Raw genomic sequence first — 23,968 nt, 5'->3', positions numbered from 1 at the left:
CCTTTTGATCCTAAAGAAGAGTAAAGAATGTTTTCTTTCCCCAGTGTCCTGGGGTTGGATTTTTTTAATGTGTATGTATTTATTTTGTGAGAGAGAGAGAGAGAGAGAGAGAGAGAGAGAGAATCCCAAGCAGGTTCCATGATGTCAGCATGGAGTCTGATGCGGGACGTGAACCCATGAACTCTGAGATCCTGACCTGAGTTGAGATTAAGAGTTGGATGCTTAGCCGGCTGAGCCACCCCAGTGCCCCCTTGGGTCCGATTCTTTAAGAACTGGGTGTATAGTTTGACAAGTAGGAAAGAATTATATCCTGCTTTATTACCCTGGGTTACCAAAGAAGATCATATTTTTTTCATATTCAAACTAGATGATGCTGACCCCATACCCCACCTGTTACAAGAGTATCTCTCTTCTCTGTCTGGGATCTCTCTCTTGTAATAACTGCAACAACTTCAGGGATGCTTTGTAAGCCCAAGTCAGTCCAAAGAGTCAGGCCTGGTTATTCTGTTTTTCACTCTATTGCTGCCATTTCAGATCATGAAAGCTCAGTTGGTCTTGCCATTCTAATATCGACCTTGTCTGCTGAAGGGCAGTCTGCCTTGAATAGAGCAGGTGCCTCAACACTGGGCTGGTAACTCAGTAAAGTGGTGCAATCTTAGTCTCCCTTGAGGCACTTTCTACAGTAGGAATGAGGTATGACACATACTTGGGTGTATTAGTTTCCTAGTGCTGCTGTAACAAACGACCACAAACGAGGTAGGTTAGAGTAAAATGGATTTACCATCTCAGAGTTCTGGAGGCTAGAAATCCAAAATCAAGTTTTTGGCAGGGTTTGTTTCTGAAGCCTCTAGGGGAGCATCTTTCCTTAGATTCTTCCTAGCTTCTGGTATTGCCGACAATCATTGCTGTTCCTTGGGCTTGTAGCCACATCCGATCTCCGCCTCCATCATCACTTGGTAGTCTCCTGCATGTGTGTCTGTGTTCACATTTGCCTTATCTTACAGGAACATTAGTCTTTGGATTAGGGTACATCCCAATGCAAAATGAATTCACCTTACCTTGATTATCAGCAACTTGATTATTTAACCTTCCTCATGATCCATCTGGCTCTGTTGTTCTTCCCACTGACTTGCACCATGATTTCAGCTTCACAAAAAAAGAACTTCATTGAACTGATGTCCTTCATCTTCCAGACAGTCCAATTTTTTTTTGGCATGGCATCTTCATTCTATGTCTGCTCATGCAGACCAATGGACTCTTCTATGGACACTGAATTCATCTCTTACGTTGGACACTAGCCTAGCTATATGCTTGTAAGAAGCATGGCTATATTATAAAAAAGTTGAGAAGTTTAAAAATATACTGAAAATATCTGATCCCAGTTGAATTGAAGAATTAATTAATTTCTTTAATCATTTAATCTAGTAGTGTCTAATGTAATTTTCTGTGAAAATGGAAAAGTTTTATTTCTGCACTGGCCAATTCAATAGCCAATACCCACATAGGATTACTGAGCACTTGAAATGCAGCTGATGTGGCGGAACAACTGAATTTCTAATTTTATTTAATTTTAATTAATTTTCATTTAAATTTAAATAGCGACGTAATTAGTGGTTACTGGATTGGACAGCCCAGATCTACTCCAATCTGTTAACATAAAGGAGTGTGTGATAGAACAACATTTAAAACCTCAGGAACAAATAATCAAATTGAATTCATTTGTTATGATAAGAACTTTATACGCTCTTAAGGGTTAAAAAAAAGAAAAGGTGATGAAGCGGATATGGGAGCTTAACCAAATAATTCTAGGGCAAAATGAGTGAGGTCCATCATCATTTATGTGTTGTTGAAGACTGACATCTTCATTTTTCTAGCTTCAAGCATACTTCAAGTGTTATGGGAAACCTGACAAAGGTGAAAATGTTTAAAGTGTATTTAGCCATGTTTTCAGAAGCCAGATGAGATCCTGGAGAAGCCAAGAACCTAGCCTTTCCTGATGAGTAGCTCAGCCACTTGATAAAACTTCTTGGCTCTCATTTGAAGCTACTGCACCAGTAAAAGATAGATTAAGGTATTATCTTCCCATTTTCAAATTGTCTCTTTTAATTTCTCAGAGTCCAATTTACTGTTTTCTTTAGATAAATTGCTTCATTAGCATTCATGTGCAAAATGTTATCCAGACTTTAAAAATAGAAGATGTCAAAGTTGAGGTAATATGTCTGATTGGGAGATTATCTTGCTCCTGAACTGGAAATCCAAAGAAAACAAAGAAAGAGAGAGCAGTTAAGCAGAAACATGTTATTGACCCAGGGAGCATATCCATCATAAAGCCTGGAGGAAATATTTCCTTATGCCTCAAAAAGGAGTTACTTTATGAAGAACTTCAATCAGTTTGATTCAACTTTAAGATGTTAGGGTTTCTGAGTTCCGTATGTTTCTGTGGTTGTCAAGAAATCCTTGCAGAGAAAAGTTTTAATGAAAGGTAGCTGAATCTGGAATTAGTATAATGTACCTTCCGATCTCATGGGATAGCTCTAGAGAAGATGGAGGTGTACCGAGTAGACAGGGAAAAGGAAATGGACGAGTTGGAAATAATTTAATAACATAAAGACTGCTAATTACCTAACTCATATAAACTTATATAGGCACAAATTCCTCAGTCTTTTTCTTTATGAATTCTATCCTAAAGACCAAATAATCCCCAGCTTATATGAATTTGAATGTCCATATATTTACATACTGGCTTTCCAGTTATTCCCCCAAATGATTTTTTTAGAATACACTTGTAAATAAAATCCTCACTTTCCTTAGATAGGAATCGGCTCCTCTGAAATGTAAACTTTGGGTAATTTGCTTTATTAAAATGAAATACTAAGTCTGAGTGTCTAGGTGGCTAAGGAGACAAGGCCCCTCTATCTCTCTCTCCCTTCCTCCCTCATTCCTTCCTTCTTTCATTCTTTCTTTTTATCATATTGCTTTCTAGATGTTGGTGAAAATTATGAGAATTAACTGAGAAAATAAATTGTTTTAATATTTTATCTTTCAAAATATTAGTGAAGCCTTCAGTGGTCAAACCAATCTTGTTGCCTGATTTCTGTGGTGAGGTGGGAATCAACTGATTATGAAACCCTCTGCCTCCTCTGCTACCCATCCCTCATATTCATCTAAGACAAGAATGCTTTTCTTTTCATTCTCAGGTTCTCCTTTTATTTATCTTATTAAGTCCTTTATTTTGCATAGAGATGAGGAGATGTTTTACTGTTCATATCACTGTCACTTGCCAGGAAACTGATTTATCATATGTGACACTAGAAAAAATAAAACACTAATTTATATTCATGAAGTCCTCATTTGTGCTTTCTAAACAGATATAATGCAATCTGTCTAACCTCCCCGGGATGTTCCAGAGCCCTGTCATTTTGTGACATTTTCTGTCCAGTATAAATAGGAAAAAAATAGTACATGAAAGGTAAAAATAGTACAAATAAAACAAAATTGAATATCTAAAGGATATCTAAATGAAAATTAGAAGGAATTATTAAGTGATGTTTTAGTTCCTAAACTTAATTTTATAATATGTCAGAAGATGGAATAGAAAACTTGGACTTGAAATTTGAGGATTATCATGACATTTCTCTCATGTACAAAGGGATATCTAAATTGACAAACAAGCAAACAAAAACCAAAAAACACTCATCAGTAATAACTAGCACATTCAACCACAGAAACCTATATAAGAGCCTTACCTGAAAACTTACAATGTGTCAAATCTTTTCTTTTTTTTTTGATAGCCTGTAAAATTTTATCATAATGCATATCTAAACCAACCAACCAAAAATAAATAACATATATCATTTTTCAGTTAATGCCATAACATTCAAGATTCCCAGTGAAGGCAGATAGGATCAAATAGTTTTTAAATTTTTTTTTTCAACGTTTATTTATTTTTGGGACAGAGAGAGACAGAGCATGAACGGGGGAGGGGCAGAGAGAGAGGGAGACACAGAATCGGAAACAGGCTCCAGGCTCCGAGCCATCAACCCAGAGCCTGACGCGGGGCTCGAACTCACAGACCGCGAGATCGTGACCTGGCTGAAGTCGGACGCTTAACCGACTGCGCCACCCAGGCGCCCCTCAAATAGTTTTTAAAGATCCCTTTCTTAGAACAAGTTTCCCCAAGTTGCCAGACTTAGCTAGGTCCCCCTCTATTACCTTTGCAGCCCTATTTCCCCCATAGAACTTTGTACACTGAAGTGTAGGCAGAACTTTTGCAAACATTTTTCTCATGGTTGTCATTATTAGACCAAACTCCATGATGGAGACACTGCATTGATTCTGTTCCCTCTGCACACCCAAGACTGAACACAAGACCTCCCTGATATGTATACCATACTTGCTAAACAAAAACAAAAACAAAAACAAAAACAGAACACCACATTGAATTAATGAGTTATGACTCTTACAATCACCTTTAAGGTATTTAAAGCATTTCACCTTTGCATATGGAGAGGGATCACTCCCTCTGAAGGGAATTGGCTTTTGGGGTAAACCTACCAGTCTGGCCCAGCATATCACAACATTGGATTCTGTCAAGGGCCTAGGGGTGCATTCCTTCATATTTGCAATTATATCCTGAAAATAAAAACAGTGAGTAATGTGTGTCTAAAGTATGTATTTATGCGATAAGGTCACAATTAGGCTTACTCTGTGACTAACTAAGCTAATTCTTCTTCCATCAGAAGTTCAAAGCTAAGGAAAATGAAATGCTGTTGAGCAGGGAGGTGACAGCATCATTGACCAAGAGCTGAGCAGGCATAGGCAGCTTCAGAGTGGAATCCAATGCTGAACAATTTCCTATCTCAGCAGGGCAAAACCAAGTGAATTGAAATAGGATAAGAAGCTTTTGTGAAGGGTGAGTTGGGATAAAGTTTGTCAGTAAACATACCAACCAAGAGGCTGGTTACGAGTCTGGTCTTCCAGAGTGTTGAATGCAAGCACTCTTGAAGTATCACTAAAAAGCTCTGATAATCAGGGAATTCTGAGCTTATTATTCACAAGGTCAAGAAGGGAGGGCAGAGTTAGGATTTTTGGGGGGCTTTATAGTCTGATTTAGGGTTAAGACTGGGTAAGGATCATGATACAATAACAAACAATGCTTTCTATGAACATAAGAACACAGATACCTAAGGTATGGAAACAGCTTAATTGTCTGTCATTAGATAAATGGATCAAGAAAATGTGGTATATTTGTAGACTGGAATATTATTTAGCCTTTAAAAAGTAGGAAATCCTGCTCTTTGTGACAACGTGGATGGACTTTGAGGGAATTAAGTGAAATAAGCCAGGCAGAGTCAGCTCATAGAGACACAGAGTAGAAAAGTAGTTGCCATGGATTGTGGAGGGTGAGGAGAGAAATAGGGAGAGGCTGGTAAAATGCTACAAACTTTCAGGGGCGCCTGGGTGGCTCAGTTGCTCAGGTCGTGATCTCATGGTTCATGAGTTTGAGCCCCGTGTCAGGCTCGTTGCTGACAACTCAGAACCTGGAGCCTGCTTCGGATCCTGTGTCTCCCTCTGTCTCTGTCCCTCCCCTGCTCACACTCTATCTTTCAACAATAAATTTTAAAAATTTTTCTAATTTTTTTAAAAAGCTACAAACTTTCAGTTCTAGGATGAATAAGGTCTGAGGACCTAATGTGTGACATAGTGACTGTGGTTGATAACACTGTATTGTATACTAAAATTTTTTAAGAGAGTAGAACCTGAATGTTCTCACCAAAGAAAAGAAAAAGGGTAAATATGTGAAGAGGTGGGTGGGTTAATTAACTAGATGATGGAAATCCTTCTACAATGTATATGTATATCAAATCATCACAGGTACACTTTAAATATCTGACCATTTAATTTGTCAACTATACATCAGTAAAACAGAAATAAAAAATAAAATTGACGGTACGGCACAAAAAGGGGTTTATGGTGAGGTTTCCAAGAATCTCAGAGAGTAAACTGTCATTTGATGCTATCTATTGAAAATCTGGTCAGTCTGGTATTAGGTGAAATAAGATTTTGGAGAAATTTCCAAAATGAACAATGATGTTTTCTGCAACTTTTATCTTCATGGGCAAGAGTTTCCTGGAATAGAAAAATCCTGTTGATGAAGAGGGTCAAGTGGTTAGTCCTGCCAAAAGTGGACAGTGATCAGTATGTGTGTGGATGATTTCAGGTCTTTGTATTCTTGTTGCTCAATGACGCCCTTCTGTTTCAGATAAAGGAGGCCCATTGGAGGAGGACTGTGAAAATAAAGGTTACCTTACTTCAGAACTGTAAAAGTCAGCAGTGGGAAAGCGCTATGTCTTTCAACCTACCTACTCTATCATGAGAAAGACTTATTACTTATCCTCCACTTCAGAGTGGCTATTAGGGCTCATGAATTTAAATCTCCTCACTCCCAGATTTCTAATGAAATAAATATAAAGCAATGAACAGGTACTAGAGCAGGAAAAGAAGGGTAATAGCAGATGCTACATTTACTTGTTTAATTCATATGCTTTATGCTTTGAGGCTTCCAGAAATATTTGGCAGGAGGAATTATTATATGGGAACAGATAACATAAATTTATAAGGTTAGTTATTAATGCATATGCATAATATAATAATAGTATAAGCAGTATAATACTTCTGAAAGGTACGTGGGGGAAATGCTATTAAGTGGGCAGCTATAATTTGTTTTGTCTTATTACATGCTTGGTTAAAAATGGCCATTCTCATAATCAAATAAATACTAGGTGAAGTGAATGCTGATTCAATTTTAAAACGTGAAAAATATTTTTAATAAAATACTTATTTAATTTTGGTGGGAAAATATTGCAACTTGACAAATGCATTAAAATGCTATGCAGAATTCTGAAAAGAAAGTCAGTATGTCAAGAACCCTCCATGGAATGGGAAGCTAGCAAATCCTCTTGACCTGAACTGAGGAGACAAGAAAAACCCATTAAAATTCTTACGGTTACAAAATTTTACATGGACACACACCTGAACAACAAGGGTCAGATGGTAGCAATAGCATCATCATTATTTTAAGTGATATAAAGGGAACTGGACTGGCTTGGGTATGCACGTTGTACCTCCCTTCTCTTGGACATAACAAGACCCATCTTCTTCTCCAAATGCTTCCCTCTGAGGGGATGGTGGCAAGTCCACGTAATGGCAGAAGTCACAAACTCCAAAGTCCACAGAGAGCAGGAACTCAACATAAGACAGTGAAGTGGGCCACAGTAAGATTAAGGTTTGGACTTGGGAACGGTGGGGACTGGTAACTTAGAAGGAGCACAGCTACCCAGGTCTAGTTGATTGTTATCATGTAGGAATCTATGCTCAGTGTGCCAAAGGTTTCAATGTTTCAAGAAATGCTAGCAATTCAGATTTTTATATACTAGCTTTCTATTTATAAAGCATATTTAATTGCCAAAAAAATCCCACACATCTGCAGGTTGAACTTTGTGGGCCTCATCTTATTTAAATAGATGAATTCTAAAGACACAGTAGCCAAGATGGGATTGACTTTGCCCTTGCTCCTCTCTTGTGTCAGAAATCAGGCCATTCATCCTCTCTTGCCTAAGGCAGGATCTGAATTTCCCTTGTTGGTGACACATTATTCTTTTAGGACAGGGGACATTTAGTTCCCTGTTAAACATTAAAATATCTCTGGTTATTAACTTATTGAGGTAATAGAATAAATCTAATCTAGTAGTAGCTTCTGCAGAAACTGATGAGAAGAGAGCAAAGCTTTGGGGGAGTGGTTCTACTGTGTTAAAAAAAAAAATCACTTCTTCAAAATGCAGATGCCCCGGCTGCGGCCCTAGAGATTGGAATTGTTGAGATCTAGAGGAGCGACTGGAATGCCTGCTTGGCAAGCACTCCTGGGTGATTCTCAAAAACAAAACCCAAGCAGCGGTTCTCAAACTTTAGTGAGTATCAAAGCCACCTGGAGAACTTGCCCTAGCAGACTGCTAGCCCCCATGCCCAGAGCTTCGGGTTCAGTAGGTCTGGGGTGGGGCCTGGGAATTAGCATCTCTAGCACATGTCCAGGTGATACTGAGGCTCTTGGGCTGGGGACCACACTGCATGTAGACAGGTTGTCTGGGGTGAGCATGGTAAGCGTGCGCAAGGGCTGCAAGTGAGGACGGAAGAGGTGGGACAACTTCATCTGCTTCATGAAGTCACCTCGGGCCTGGTGCTGGAACTCGAACTGCATTGCAGACTTTGCAGTTGGTTCAACCACTCATCAAATATTCAGTGACACTTGCCATGTGCCAGATACTACACTAGGCCTAGGTCTATAAATTAATAAATTTATCTTGTTAAATCACGAATTAATAAATTCAACAAATATCTATTGAGCTTCCGCCATTACCCAGGCCGTGAGCTAGCTGTTGCTAAGAGGCAGGTCTCAGCTTTCAATGAATCAGGAGCCCAGAATCTCTTGGCTTCTCTGCTGTCATTCATATTCAGATGACAGCTTGAGGAAAATATTGGTTCTTTCTGCATAAACAAAACAGAGCACAGTAGAGCCAGTTTGTTGTGTTATCCTGTGGAAATCGTGTTCTGCACAGATCCCTGAAGCTCAGAGCGGAAGACACTTCTGTCTGAGCCGAGCTGACAGCTGCAGTCCCGCAGGCCCAGTCGGGACAGTGGGCACTTTCTTGTTAGAAGCAACCAGGCTTCCCATAGTCACCCTGTGCTTGGAAGCAGGACCCCAGACACACTCCTTCTAGAAACGGTGCCTTGCCAGTGAAGACAAACGCATATGAGACAGGCTGTCAAAGCCTGCCCCAGAGCAGCCCTCCTGCATTGCTTTCTAGAAAACACATCCCATATGCCCCACAGGAGGCCCGCCCTTGCTCTGTCTGCAGCCCATGGATTATGGAGGGCTTGGTGGTCAGAAGGACATATATTTCTGACATTACAGAGGCTGCACCATAGTTTACCTGATGACAAATAATTTTTTATTATTATTACTGTTATTATTGTTATTATTATAAAAGTCAGGGCCAGAGGGAATCGGGACTCTTCTGGTAGCTCTGCATTGGATTCAGATCTCTTTTTACAAATATGTGGTACAATGACACCAAAGACAAAAAAGGGACTCTTGATTCCGTCTGATTGTTTTTTTTCTTTCTTAGTTTCCTGAGTCTATCCATTTTCACAAAGTCTAAAAAGTGAGTTATTACTCATGTAATGAATATTGAACATTTTACGTATGTTTAAGTGGATTGGTTACTTTGTCTTCAAAACATAGATCATTTCCTTGAGATAGCATTGTGGTTTTTCAATATTGCGTTAATTAAAAAAATTTTGTTAATGTTTTATGTATTCTTGAGAGAGAGACAGAGCATGAGCAGGGGAGCAGCAGAGAGAGAGAGGGACACAGAACCCTGAGCAGGCTCCAGGCTCTGAGCCGTCAGCACAGAGCCCGACGCGGGGCTCGAACTCATGAGCTGTGAGATCATGACCTGAGCCGAAGTTGGTCGCTCAACCGACTGAGCCACCCAGGTGCCCCATTTTATTAATTTTTTAAAATCACAATTGTTTACCTTGCAATACTTGTGCTGAAAACTCTTTGAGGATGGGAACTGGCTAATTCTCTGTAAGAGAGATACAGACATGCATATAGTGGACACTCAATATATACTTGTTGAATATATGCATGATAGAGGAAAAAAAAAAATGAATGGCCACCAGAGAATATCGAGGAAGCAGGCTCAGGGGAGTGTGGTGGTGTCTTCGAGATTTTCTTGTTACAGAAGTAAGTGAGAACATGTCTCCTGCCTTCCAGGGTGGGGTTCACCACACTACCTCTGTCAGAACCCTGCTGACTTTTATCGAGAAGGATGGATGCTTGTTCTCAGTTGCTGAATTTGAGCTTTGAAGACTCCAAGGAAAAGTGAGCCACAATCAGAATAGTATATATTTTATATAAGTTAAAATTAAAAATAATTTACCAGGAAGGTAGTTTCTTTTTTTTTTTTCCTTCTAGGGGGCAAATGTAAGTGAAAAATTTAATTTATAATTCTAGACTCAGGATTCCCATAATACTCTAAATCCTGCAAAAGCAGTTGCAGGGAAACATAGGTACGCACTTTACTACAGATATTTTAATTGACTTGATAAATTGAGTTTACCAGGAGGTGGTAAAATCTCGGTTAGACTGGAAGGAGGAATATCTAATTTCCATATCTGCTCAGGAAACTATTTAAACAGAATACTTATCTTTATGGCTGGATAATAAGTAGTATTTGAATATAGTGAATCTAAGACTTAGTGAATATAAAAACATAAGTAGCTCTAAGAATTCTTTGTGTTTATCTCCTCCGTGTTCTGTCTCAGTTAACAGACTGCTCAGGTCACAAGCTCCATGCCCTTGTCTAATTCTGCCAGTTATGCCTCTGAAATATATCCCAGCCCTGCTTCTCCTTTCCATTTTCTTTGGCTAGCTTTACATGCCCATCACCTCCCTTCTCCTTCTTCTTCACAGTGTTATCAACTCTCATTTTGAAACACAAGATAGATTAGGTCATTTCCTAAAACCCCAAAACAGCTGTCCGCTGTGCAGAGTGAAGTCCTAACCCTCCAGCAAAGGGTTCAAGACCCCCTACAACTTTGCTCCAGCTACTACTTCCAGACTTCTCTTCCACCACCTCCCTCCGCACAAACTCTGCTCCAGCCACATTTAAGCTACTCATGGTCCCTCTTCAGAAGATAAGCAAGAAAGACCACAGAGTGCAGGTGTTAAGAGTAGGAGCTCTGGAGGCATGCTGCCTGGGTTCAAGAGCCAGTTCTGCCCAGACTTGGTGACCTTGAGTGAGTTACAGAGTCTTGATTTCCACCTCCGTGGAACAAGTAATGATGGAACCTCCCTTGCGGGGTTATCAAGTTCAACACCAGAGGACATGAGAGACGTGCCTAGCACAGAGCACATCGTCATCATTGTCATCTTTCACAATGTTGCTCACGATCCCCTCCTCGTGCCATCAGGCTCGCACCCACCTGGCAGTGAGCACTTTCCATACCATTTGGAAACCAACAAAGGGAATTGATTATTTTTCTGGATTCCTGCAGCACTTTGGTTGCCTTGAGTGGTAACGAGGAGTTTTGCTGTCTTCATATTCCCCTCCAGATGATGAAATCCTTGAGGCAGGAGCATTGTGTGATCCTCTCTCCATCTGCTGTACCAGCACAGGGCTTAGCACCCGGATAATGAACATTTAACATTGGGTGATTATCTGAAAGACATTCAAAGCACTTATGTTTAAATACACACATCCAGGAAAATAATCCGATTTGAACCGTCTACTCATTTACCTGATGTAAAAGCTAATCTCACTCATTCAACAAATATTTATGGGGTATCTATTATTGCCAGTCATGATTCTAGGCACTGGGAATAAACAGTTAAAAAATAGGTAAATTTCCTGCCCTCAAGGAGTTTCTTAAAATAAAAGATGAATAGAAGTGGATGAAAACAGTTAATGAAAAAGATTCATGAAGGTGTTAAACGCTATGAGTAAAAGGAAAGCAGAGATGAAATATAGACGAAAGATTACTACTTTGTATACGGATGGTCCAGATGGGCCTCGTTGAAGGGAGACATTTGAGCAAAGACCTGAGGGAAACTTGTAGCATGTGAGGGAAGAGCTTTCCAGGCGGAGGAATGGCCAGTGCCAAGACTGTGAGGTAAAGTTCTCTTGGAGATGTTCCAGACCTGTGTGGCTGGAAGAGTGTGATACCAGGAGGGAATGTAAGAGTGATGTCAGAAGTAAGTAAAGCTGGAACTTACAGTGGCTGTGGAGTTCATGCAGTTTGAGTGTATGACTCCCTATCCTCACCCTATCACAGGTTACCCTCACCATCAGTCTCCTCTTCTCCATCAAAGAACACTTTGGGGCCCAGTTCATTGTCTGCTTCTCTTTCCCACTTTTTGAACCTTAGTTCTAGATGTTTTCAACACCCATGTAGACAAGCATCCAATGATACAGCAGACAATTCCAGGTCCCCTGGCCTCAGGTGACCTTTACCTCTTCTCCAATCATCCACTGTCAACCTGGACCATTACATCACTTGGAAACTGCCCTATGAGACCTTTACTTACCACCTTTCCAGTCTCATCTTCACTGGAACTGTCTGTGGAAATTTCTGGACCTCCCGGCTGTTGATGCTGCCACCTCTCTTGTTCCACCTGTTCCTCTGGAGTGTCTTTCTGAAAGGTCTGTTTAGTCCAGATGCAAACTTAATCATCTGAGTTCTTTTTATACTTTCATTATCAATTTACTGACACTTAATCCTTCTGCTGATCTGTTCTTCAAAATTCCAGTCCTATGTTAAATGCTTAAAATCTACTCTCTTCAAAATTACTGGCAGGATTCCTCAGTGTTGCTGAAAAACAGAAATGCATAACTAAACATGCCTTGACACCCTTCCAGATTTGTGGTCCCACAACTTAAGTGCACCATTAAACCTGCCCATTGATCTTTTATTTCTCCTTTTTTTCATTCTTGTTTTCCTTCCCTTCAACTGCCATTCTACATGGCTGAGGGTGGCCTTCAACCAAAACAGGGAGGCCACTCTGCTATATGTAATTATTTCAATTTTTAGAAAGTTAACTTCTTTTCAAGTAGTCAATACATGCACAACATCAGAATTCAAAAGGTTAAGGGGCTTTTGGGTGACTCAGGCAGTTGAGTATCAGACTCTTGGTTTCAGCTCAGGTCATGATCCCAGAGGCATGGGATGGAGCCCTGAGTCAGGTTCCACACTGACAGTACGGAGCCTGCTTGGGATTCTCTCTTTCCCTCTCTCTCTACCCCTCCCCCACTTGTGCACGTGCTCTCTCTCTCTCTCTCAAAAAAGAAAAGAAGGTTAAAAAAAGGTAAAAAGGAAATTTCCTATAAAAGCGTCCCATTAATACCCAGTTCCCCTTTCAGAAGACCATCATGTCTTGAATTTCTTATATATCTGTCTAGAGACATACTTTAAAAAATACATTGGGGCGCCTGGGTGGCGCAGTCGGTTAAGCGTCCGACTTCAGCCAGGTCACGATCTCGCGGTCCGTGAGTTCGAGCCCCGCGTCAGGCTCTGGGCTGATGGCTCGGAGCCTGGAGCCTGTTTCGGATTCTGTGTCTCCCTCTCTCTCTGCCCCTCCCCCGTTCATGCTCTGTCTCTCTCTGTCCCAAAAATAAATAAACGTTGAAAAAAAAAAAAAATACAAGTAAAGGGGCGCCCAGGTGACTCAGTCGGTTGAGCGTCCAACTTCAGCTCAGGTGATGATCTCACACTCCTTGGGTTCAAGCCCCGCGTCAGGCTCTGTGCTGACGGCTCGGAGCCTGGAGCCTGCTTCGGATTCTGTGTCTCCCCTTCTCTCCGCCCCTCCCTGCTCATGCTCTGTCTCTCTCTGTCTCAAAAATGAATAAAAACATTTAAAAAATTTAAAAAAGTAAACTACAAGTAAAAACATTTGTATGTGTGCCTATAAATTCAAGTCATAAGCATGTAAGTATGTGTATGTTTGTGTGTACACGTGGTGGAATGTTATAGACGCTACCTTGCATCTTTCCATTTCACACTATAATTTGGAGGTTCTTGCACATCAGTCGTGTGGATCTGCCTCCTTACTGTAATGGCTGTATAACATTCCTTTGCTGCTCACACCCCCCTCTGTTTGGTCACTGTCAAACTGATGGACATTTAGGACGTTCTAGCATTTTGCTGTCATAGACAATTCTGCCATGAAAAACTTTCTGTATGTGTCATTTCTCACAAGTACTAGTTATAGTAATCCTAGAATGTTCCTGGAAGTGGAATTGCTGATTTAAAGTGCATGGACGTTTGCAATTTTGAAAAGCATCTTAAATGTAGATAAATAATACCCAAACACCATCCACAAAAGTTGGACCAATTTACACTTCTGCCAGCCATTACCTTTGAGGGGACCTGTTTCTCCACTAAGTGAAAATGGCATCTCACTGGAGTTTTAATTTACATTTCTCTGATTGTAAATGTTGACCATCTCTTCATATGTTTATGAGACATTTGTATTTCTTTTCTAGGAGCAATCTGTTCATATTGGAGTATATTTTGGACTCTGCTTAATTGTCATATGTTTGAAGCCAGATTGTTCTGGTTAATATTTCTTCCTATTGTATTCCCAGATTGAATAATGTTACAGTCTCCGTCATCCTGCTGTTTATCTACCAAACAGCTCCCCCTGAATATTTTCCCTAAACTTTTCCCTAGAGAAGATTTGTGTATTGCAGATGTAGCTTGGGGACTGGGGTGGGGAGCTAGTATTGTCCCAGGACAGTAGGGCAGATTTCATTGGATCCTCATTTCTACAGTCTGTGAAAAGTCCCAACCTCCCTTGCCTTGATTTTTCATGATATTCGGGAGAAGGGGGCACCCTTCATTCTCAGGGTCTCACTCTTCCTTCTGTATGTTTGTGTGATATTTTTGTTTCCACTCTTCACTTTATTCTCATTTTCTCAGTATAGGCAACAAACTCACTCACACCCTTTACAGTCTCTCTCAAGCAATGCCACAGAGTATTTCTTGCATTTGGATGAGTTTATCAATGGTGCGGTAGCCTCGAGAAAGGTCACTCTTCCTTCCTCTTTATGTCTCCCTCTTCTGTTTCATCCCCTTTTCTTCACTGAACTCTTTCCCCACTTTCTTCCTAAGAATAAAATACATAATACGTTCCTCTCTTTTATAAGTACATGTATGTACCCGCAATCACTTTTTGGTGAACATTTTTGTGTATTCTGTGATATCACTCTCCATACACAATGGCACACTCAAGTATTTTTTTGAACAATGCAGTACTCCCACTAAGAGGAATTCTGGTGAAGAAAGTTTCTTCCATAAGTGTATATCTGCACATCTCTGTAATTTCACTGTGCATCTCACCTACTAATGCTGGGCATAAGAGATGGACGTAAGTGCTATGGTGTTGAATTAAATGCCACCTGATGCTAAGACTTTATGAGACAGAATTTACAAGGCTCTTGCAATGGAATGTAGTTTGAGGCAGGTGCAAAAGACTCTGTGATAAGATAGAGGAAAGTGCCTGTCTCTTTCTTGTATGAATTTGTTTGGAATGGTCACTTATGGGAATGCATGCCCAAGTTCTAATGGTGCTTCAGACTCATGGCATCAATATAAAATTCTATATGGCAGATGAGCCCTCAGATTATTTCTTTTAATGTTTATTTATTTTTGAGAGAGAGAGAGAGAAAGTGGAGGAGGGGCAGACAGAGAGGGAGACACAGAATCTGAAGCAGGCTCCAGGCTCTGAGCTGTCAGCACAGAGCCCACTGTGGGGCTTGAACCATGAACTGTGAGATCATGACCTGAGCTGAAGTTGGACACTTAGCTGACTGAGCCACCCAGGTGCCCTGAGCCCTTGGATTCTATTAAGTTTCTTGAAAGGCCCAAGTGCTTTGGAAAAAGGGTGCTAGAACTAGCAAGTTTTTTTTTCCACATTAATCAAACTTTCCCACTGGACTGTTATTCCCTAATAGGTTTATGAGACACTTATTGGATGACCTTTCTACCTTCTTGAGAAAATTGAAGTCATTGGACATAATGTTTTTCATTCAACTACTGTTTCTGTTAACAAATTTATCTACAACCATTCATTCTTCCCATATTTCCAACAGTCTTAGTGGACTAGGGGCTCCACTTTCATCTTAAGGTCAACCCATTCCTCTGTACCCTTAACTCCAACCACGGCAAACCTCTTTAGTTTGTAATTTTACTACTCCAGTTATTTCTCATTTCCTTTCAACTGGTTTCCACACATTAAACCATAAATCTGCTCAGATATAAGTAATTTCCTCCCTACCAAAAAGAAAAAACACAATCTCTTCTGAAACTTTTGACCCTGAATCATCTAGGAATTCACCAATCTTTCCCCCTCCCACCTCTTATCAAAACTTGAGAAAGTAACTCCATCTAATGTTCTGGCTTCTTTCCCTCCTGTTCACTAAGCTAACAATTGTAGCTTGACTTCTGCCCCCACCAATTTACTAATTTCACCACGTCACCAATGATGACACAATTTCCAAACAAAATGGATTATTTTCCTGAATTTTATCTAATTGAACCACTCATCTGTCTCTGTTGTTGTTGACTCTTCCCCAATTCCTGAAAATAATCCTTCATCTTGCCTTCCATAGAACCACTGGTTCTCTGTAAACTTCCAATATCAATCCTGACCAGTATGGGTTTAAAATGTCCCTGTCCCTCAGACTTTGTCACTGCCACCACTGCCACTGCCCGTGTAATCCTTCTGCTTCTTCTACCCTTCAAAATTCCAGTCCTGCATTTTGTGTGCAAACTTCTCTCTCTCCACCCGCTCCCTGTGTGATATCTTCCCAAACTTCTTGGGTTCACCTACTGCTAATATGATAAAGACCCTCAAATCTCTGTCTTGCTCAAATCTCTCTACCAACTCCCAAATTTTACAGTTATCTTAGCTTCTGGCTGTATCTCATCTTCATTGCAAATCCACCTTAATAGTTCACAAATCTTCCCTTTTCACTGCATCCCTGCCACCACCTCCCCAGCTGGGACTTTCTCTCGCTTGCCTGTCATGTTTCAGCAGCCTCCTACAAGCCCTCCAGCCTCTCCAATCTTGGCTCTCTCTGTTGTTCAATGTATGCTAAGGTCATGTTTCTGTAATGTAAGTGTGACACTGATCCAGCAGTGTGACTCCTGCTGCCTCTCTGACTCATGTCTTACCCCTCCTTTCCTCACGACACTGCTCTTCTTTGACATCACAATGTTTCTTGTCCCAGGCCTTTGCTCAGACTCTCCTGTATCAAAGGCTTTCTCACTTATCATTTCCCAGTTACCAAACCACCAAGTAAATGTCAAGTGCTCCTTGTTTTTTTTTAAGATTTAGATAAGATGTCACCACCTCCAAGACACTTTCTCAAATACATCTTTTTTTGCTCACGTCTAGTTTAGGGGATCCATTCCTGATCTCCCCTGGAACCCTGAACCTACCCCTTATTATCTTAACACATTTTATTAAGCATTGTCTGTTTACATAACTGTCTCTCCCCCTAGATTTGAGTAAAGTTTCTTTTACCTACTTATGTATATGTAATTACTAGGTCAGGGCTGGGCACATAGTTTATGCTTAATAGTGTTGCTGAATAAATGTATGAAAGAATAGTTTAGACTAAAACATGGAATGGATATCTCAAAGTCAAACTGAATACTGGGCCAGTATAATCTTTTCACGTCTTTTAGTTATTCTCATTGTAGAATGGGGATAATGATAGTAATCACCTTATATGATTTTTTTTGGTGAGGATTAAATGAGATAATATTATGTAAAGTACTTGATATAATGCCTGACATAACAATTGCTCACTAAATATTACAATGTAATATTGACAATCCCCTCTATCATTTCTAGTGGTACAGTTGGTTAAGCATTATCAGGGGAACTATATGTGAAGTCTATTCTTTTCACTTACCACTATTATCAGTCTTCATAGTGAGGAAATTGGCCTTCAGGTGGCTCATTTTCTCAATAAGTGAGCTCAAGGATCATGCTGCTTTATTACTATTTTTTAATTACAAAGCCATTTTACTTTATTTTTCCAATTAAAAAACAGAGAATGGAAAGAACATATAAAAATTTCTTGTAACCCCACCCTCCAAATACAACCATTATTGATGTATATATTTTTCTCCTGAGAGCCCCTTTTTTAGGAATACACTGTTAGGAGTTGTTAGTGATGGTGGCGCCCCAGATGTTAAATCTGCTCCTTAATGCAAGGACAATAGGCACTGAGAAAGTGCAGATTAGAAGATCAGCAAGTTGGGGCGCCTGGGTGGCTCAGTCGGTTGAGCATCCGACTTCGGCTCAGGTCATGATCTCACGGTCTGTGAGTTCCAGCCCCGCGTTGGGCTCTGTGCTGACAGCTTAGGGCCTGGAGCCTGCTTGGGATTCTGTGTCTCCCTCTCTCTCTGCCCCTCCCCTGCTCATGCTCTGTCTCTCTGTCTCTGTCAAAAATAAACATTCAAAAAAATTTTAAAAAAAAGATCAGCAAGGAAAGGAGACAGGTTTAAGTTGGGTCGAGAGCTGAGCAAGAGCCCCAAACAAAGACAAAAAGTGAGACCCTCTCTTGGTATCAGATCCGGCAGCAGACCCAGAAATATGCATTTTTCTTTATTTGTTTCAAAACTCCAAGACCTAAGGTTGGTGATATCCACAAATAACAATGGTAGCTCAACTAACTACTTGCTCAGCTAATAAGGATTTCAGCAACAACATCTAACTTCCAAAATACTTTGTTTCATTATACTGTGATTTCTCAGCATGTTACAGTTACTGTTTTATCAACAGCCATATGTTGTCACCCTCTGGGCGTGAACACCTGTCACTCTCAAATAGACTTGTCACAAATTCACCACTTGTTTAGCAACAAATATTAAGCAATAGCAGTGGACATTATTTCAGTTTGAGTCATGCTAAGACTAAAAGTGAAAAAAAAAGAAGGATTCATTCATTACTTCTTTAATTAATTCAATAGTTATCCATTCCCTGACTTTTATATTCCAGGCATAGTCCTTGGCTGAGGTGAAACTGTCATGAACAAAATTGGCATGGTTAATGTTTTCAAGGTACACCAGCATAGCCAGGAAACTGATAGTATGCAAGGAAACAATCAAATAAATACAAAAATTAGGATTATGATAAGTGCAATGAAGAAAGAACATGCATCTCTGAAACATAATAATAAAGTTGGAGAGAATGCAGTGGGGAAAACCACCTTCTGGTGTTTAGGGAAGACCTCACTGAAGTGGCAATGTTTCAGCTGAGACCTAATGCAATATAAGGGCCAGCCAGGCAACAGGCTGGGGTAAGAGTCTTTTGGCCTGATGGCTAGAAACAACTTGCTTCCTGGGGCAACCAAAAGGAAGTCAGTGTGGCTGGAGTGTGGAGGTGAGCAAAGGAGCAGATGAGGATGGATGTACCAGATCTGACCACACAGGACCTTGTAGGCCAAGTTAAGGCATTTAAGTGTAACCAGAGCCTAACCTGCTGGAGTATAATGAGAGCCTAAGTGACCTGGGGAAGAGAAATCTCCAACTCCAGCCCGTACCAGCCATCTTGTCCCATCGATGGGGATAGAAAAAAACTGAGAAGCACTTATGAAGTTCATAGTCCAGAGGCGTGGGCTCACTAAAAGACTGATATCTAATCACAGGACTGTAGAATGCTTCCTTTTCCTCCACTCATCATGACCACCTTACTGAAGACCTTTTACAGCAGTTCCTTTTACCCAGTATATCATGTCTGACTACCAAGGAAAAATTACAATGAATACCAAAAGGCAAAAACAAAAGCAAAAACAAAGACAAACAAACAAACAAAATAAACACCCAAAAGCCAAAAACAAAAATTGAAGAGACAGGACAAGCATCAGAACTAGATGTGGCAGGGATGTTGGATTATCAGACCAGGAATTTTAAATAACTATGGTTAAGATGCTACGGGCTCTCATGAATAAAGTAGACAGCATGCAAGAATAGATGGGCAATGTAAGAATTGAGAAAAAGAAGGGCACCCATCCACTAATTCTTTGATTATTTCAACAATTATCTATTAGAAATCCTAAGAAGCAACCAAAAAGAAATGCCAGAAATAGCTTGAGGGTCTTGAGACCTGTTATTTCCAAGCTAATGCCTTCCTCACTAGATGCTCTGCTCTAGAAGATTGTCACCATCGGTAGCTGTCCAACACACCTGTGCATAATGTTACCTTAGTTCCTTGGTGTTCCTCCTGCCTGGGATGGAAATAGTATCAACTTGAATTAGAATGTCTGCTCAGAGACCTAAAGCAATAGAATCCTGGGTAGGTATTGAAACCCTGCTGGGCCTCATATCTTGTAAAATTATGGAAAGGTGTATCTCAACATTTTGATGTAAGAAATAAATGAAAAACTGTATGTGAAATCCCCTTGCATGGGGCCTGATGAAAAACAGCTACTCAATAAATGTTAGTTTCCCTGTATCTCTCCCCCTATTGAATTTCTATCCATTCCATTCCATTGCCTTTTCATAGGATTTGGTTCTCACCACCGATTTTCTCTTATCCAATAATTCACTGTGGATTCATTTTTATGTGTGTGTCTCTTCTCCCAAACCTCATAGTCATGAGTAGTATTGGACACAGAGGCGATGTCCAATAAGTCTGTTGGGTTTGTGTAATTATAAGCTAGTGAAGCAAAGGAAATCTTGACTGGCCAAGCCGCAGAGGTTTCGGGTAACAAAAAGGAAAAGGAAAATGGATTTTATGAGCAGGGAATTTAAGGAAACTTGCAGAGGGAACTTGGGTAAAGAGGAGAGAATGCTGTTAAAGTAGGGAGAAAAGATCCTTTATATAATGATGGATACTTTAGACGTACCCCTGGTTATGCCTATAATCCCAAACTATGCAGTGAATTCACTGGTGAATTAAAACAAGCTGATTTTTTGGGCTCCCCATTAAGTAATTAATTCAACAAACATTTATTTAATATTAACTATTGACAATGTTATATCTTAGGCTAGATGTTGGTAAAATATCTGGAATAAGTACCTTAATCTTGCACAGACTGAATATAATATTGTTTGATCCAGGTGTAATTGTGAGTTGAAGCATAGATCTTACATTGTGTTTTCTACGTTAATGTTATAACATTTAAATTAACATAGGTTATCTAAATATATTTTGATTTTTTGTGCTATACACTAAATTAGTCAATGAGATTTTCAATTGTTAGAGATGATAAGATATATGCTTTTTTAGATAGAAGAGAAATAGTATTTTCAAATCTTTTTCTTTGAGAATTATTTTCATAGGTACTTTTGCTAAGAGTATTGAGGCATTTTGATAGGGCAATGCAAATATATAATCTATAAAATACAAATGATTTGTTCCAAGTCTCCATGTAGAAAAGAGATCAGCAGAGTTTATGGGCCATATTATAGTTGTTATTTCAAAATTCTATTTTTAAGGGCATGTTTGTTCTTTCACTTTCCAAATAGCATTTTTTTTAATCTTTATGTTTAACTTTCCTTTAATTTTTTTAACGTAAGCACTTTAAAAGCAGAGGAATTTATAAAGTTGAATAATCCCTTGAATATTTTTATGTTCCACTTTTTGGTTACTTTATCCCCCAGTGTCCCAAAGTAATATTTCTTTTTTTTCCTTTCAATAAGCCAGTTTCTCAGATGTATAGTAATTTGATTTAGAGATGCTGCATTAATAAGTTTATTCCTCTAACTAGAAGAAAGACCTTTATTATATCAGTCAGGGTATTTCTCCAAGGTATTTAAATTTATCTTCAACCCCATGGTCCAGGTTCCAAGAGATGCCTGTAATTAGATGTAATTACATGTCATATGAATCAAATGGTGGCATATCAGGTTCCAATTCTGTTACTATCCACCTTTCACATTTCCCACGTTATCTCCCCACCTCCCTCTTTAGAGCCTCCCTTACGATCCCCACCAAGAAAATGTATCTAAATTACATCCTATTTCTAAAACTGTCTGGGAATCGGCTCCCCCAAGAGCCTGAAATCAAATGTGATAACAGGGGCACAACATTGTTATAATGTCCATTTTCCCTGAGGAACATATCTTTAATTTCCAATTTTAAATTTTTTTTTTTTTCTTTCAACGTTTTATTTATTTTTGGGACAGAGAGAGACAGAGCATGAACGGGGGAGGGGCAGAGAGAGGGAGACACAGAATCGGAAACAGGCTCCAGGCTCTGAGCCATCAGCCCAGAGCCCGACGCGGGGCTCGAACTCACGGACCGCGAGATCGTGACCTGGCTGAAGTCGGACGCTTAACCGACTGCGCCACCCAGGCGCCCCTTAATTTCCAATTTTAAATCTCTGTTGAAACCTGTCTCAAAAAGGAAGCTACAATTGACCTGGAAGTCTTGCTCTGAAGGAGCTTCTTCTGCTTCTGTGTTTGCATTATTGTCTATGATACAATTTTTCTGCTTTATTTTTTCCTGCAGTTCCTTAGAGTGTAACAGCCAAATGATAGTATGGTTTCTCATGGATGTCAGAGGAGCAGTTCCTGGCCACCTTTTCCAGGATTTGCTTAAAAAGAAAAAGTTTAGACTATGGCTCAGGTAAACTCTGGGTGGAGTGTGAGGTCCAGGCAGATGTCAGGAGGTAAATGTCTATTGGAGATTTGTTTCCATTCTGCACTCAGGGGCCTTAGATTCTTCAGAGGCCTTCTCCTAAGGGATTGAGTGTGGGCAAGGATCTTAGAAAATCTGTCATTTTCTCCCTTCCTTCTGTCTTTTTTTTTTTTTAACAAATTTTGCTTTTCATTTTCCAACATGTAGTTTTCCCCTTACAGATTGTCTTAAGCTGCTTAAAAGAACCACTTAAATCATATAAATAGCAGGTTGTTAACCTAGTTAGTATCAAACTTACAGTCCCCCTCTCCCTTACTTCACTAAGTTTTCCTGAGCTTTACTGAGCAGACCCAATTTGGTGGTTTCCTAGTATCACACTGAAGCATGGGCAGATATGCTGTTGCCATGGAAACAAGGTAATTGCTCAGAGGATTCATCCTGCATGGGTAATATTGAACTAACTGCTGTACAGTTTCTCATTTATTACAAAACATTTACAAGGAAAATGTGATGTGTTTCACAATGTTAAAGTGTTTGCCTTTTTTTTTTCAAGAAGCTAGGTAAAAATTTCTTATTAGAATAAATGCTAAATGGGATGGAGACTCTTCAGTGAAAAGTGAGCTCAAAATATGCAGAGGTAAGTGATGACACAGAAAATCAGTTGGTGGCCCTCAGGCCTCGACTGGGTAGAGGATGTGAACGAGTCACTCCTTTGGGTCTCAGGTGGGTTTCTGCAGTGATTGTCACCAGGCCTGCCTTGCCTGCCTTGCACAATAACACATGACTGGAGTATACATTCTCTTGTGCAACTGGGACACCGTATCATATTCCCTTTTCTTTGACTTTGCCCATAATGACCTGATCAACTTTTTCTGTCCTACCTTTCTTTCCCTTTCTCTAATTTTCCATATTTTCACCCACAGTAAATTCCTTTTAAAAGGAAAGCATTTTGGGGGTGCCTGGGTGGCTCAGTTGGGTAAGTGTCCAATTCTTTGTTTTGGCTCAGGTCATGATCTCACAGTTTTGCATTGGCAGTGTGGTGCCTGCTTGGGATTCTCTCTCTCTCTCTCTCTCTCTCTCTCTCTCTCTGCCCCTCCCCCATTTGCACTGTCTCTGTCTCTCTCATAATAAAATAAACTTAAAAAAATTTTATAAAGCATTTTTTCCTCTCCTTGTCTTTGGACAGAATAGAATTTACCACATATTTTAATTCTATTCTTAAAACACCACCTTTCATGTAGCAGGATCTTGGCAAATTTCACTGAAAATGGCTTCAGACAGGGCATTCATTCTTCTTTGGCTCCAGTGCTATCCATAAAACCAACAGCCAGATCAGTGCTTCCCAGCTTCTGGTCCATAGCTCACAAGTGGCTTCATAGATAGCACACCTTCTGGTTAGGTTCTTTGCTTTTCTAGTTTGAGTGCAATCCCACTCCTGTTCTCTAGCTTAAGAAAGCCCATTATGTACTTTCTCACAGTGCACACCTGCTCACACAGCTCCACCCACTCCTAGTTTGACCTTGACACTCATGGATTAGAGCCAGAAGACCTCCAAATTCACTTTCTGTTCTGTTGCTCCACAGGTCAGTGACACTGTTGTCCTGTCACCTCATTTAGGAAATCTGCTCTGAGAAGACTTGCTTAACTTATCTTTTATGGACTCCCAAATAGCCTATGCATACTTTTATTATCACCCTCACCATATTTCATTAATGTTATCTCTTTAGCTATCTTTCTCCAGTAGACTTGAAC

This window comes from Lynx rufus, unplaced genomic scaffold (genome assembly GCF_022079265.1).
Source record: "Lynx rufus isolate CCGP_SWC_20201006 ecotype Redwood Valley unplaced genomic scaffold, mLynRuf1.p SCAF_6, whole genome shotgun sequence".
NCBI classification, from domain to species: domain Eukaryota; kingdom Metazoa; phylum Chordata; class Mammalia; order Carnivora; family Felidae; genus Lynx; species Lynx rufus.
This window is presented reverse-complemented; position numbering follows the sequence as displayed.